This window comes from Sardina pilchardus, chromosome 7 (genome assembly GCF_963854185.1).
Source record: "Sardina pilchardus chromosome 7, fSarPil1.1, whole genome shotgun sequence".
Classification (NCBI taxonomy): domain Eukaryota; kingdom Metazoa; phylum Chordata; class Actinopteri; order Clupeiformes; family Clupeidae; genus Sardina; species Sardina pilchardus.
The window spans coordinates 12,836,732-12,837,550 of record NC_085000.1 but is presented as its reverse complement, the minus strand read 5'-3'; positions in this window follow the sequence as shown (position 1 = coordinate 12,837,550).

Sequence of the window (819 nt, the reverse complement as noted above, 5' to 3'; positions counted from 1 at the left end):
TAATTCAGGGCTGGAGCTGCAGAAACGCTCAAATTGTGGATCTCAGGGTGCGGCCCACACACACACACACACACACCACACACACATCATCATCATCATCATCATCATCATCATCATCATCATCATCGTCATCATCATCATCATCTTCTCTTCTCCATTCTTCTTCTACTGACATCACCATCATCACCAGCACCATCATCATCATCACCATCACCATCACGACCATCATCATCATCACCACCATCACCATCATCATAATATCTCCTCCTCTCCTCCTCATCATCATATCTCCTCCTCTCCTCATCTCCTCCTCATCATCATATCTCCTCCTCTCCTCATCTTCTCCTCTCCTCCTCATCTCCTCTCCTCTTCTCCTCCTCTTCTCCTCTCCTCCTCATCATCATATCTCCTCCTCTCCTCCTCTCCTCCTCATCATCATATCTCCTCCTCTCCTCCTCCTCATCATATCTCCTCCTCTCCTCATTTTCTCCTCTCCTCCTCATCTCCTCTCCTCCTCTCCTCATCTTCTCCTCTCCTCCTCATCTCCTCTCCTCCTCTCCTCCTCATCATCATATCTCCTCCTCTCCTCATCTTCTCCTCCTCTTCTCCTCTCCTGCTCATCTCCATGCCTTCGCTCATCCTTTCATGTCTCCTTTATGGTCCATTTCTCTTCCTCATCTCCCCATATCTTTTCATCCTCCTCTCCATTCATCATCTCCTCTCCTCATCCTCTCTCCTCCTCTCCATTCATCGTCTTCTCTCCTCCTCTGGTCTCCTCTCCTCCTCAGCTCTCTCCATCCCTTCCCTTTATCTTCTATT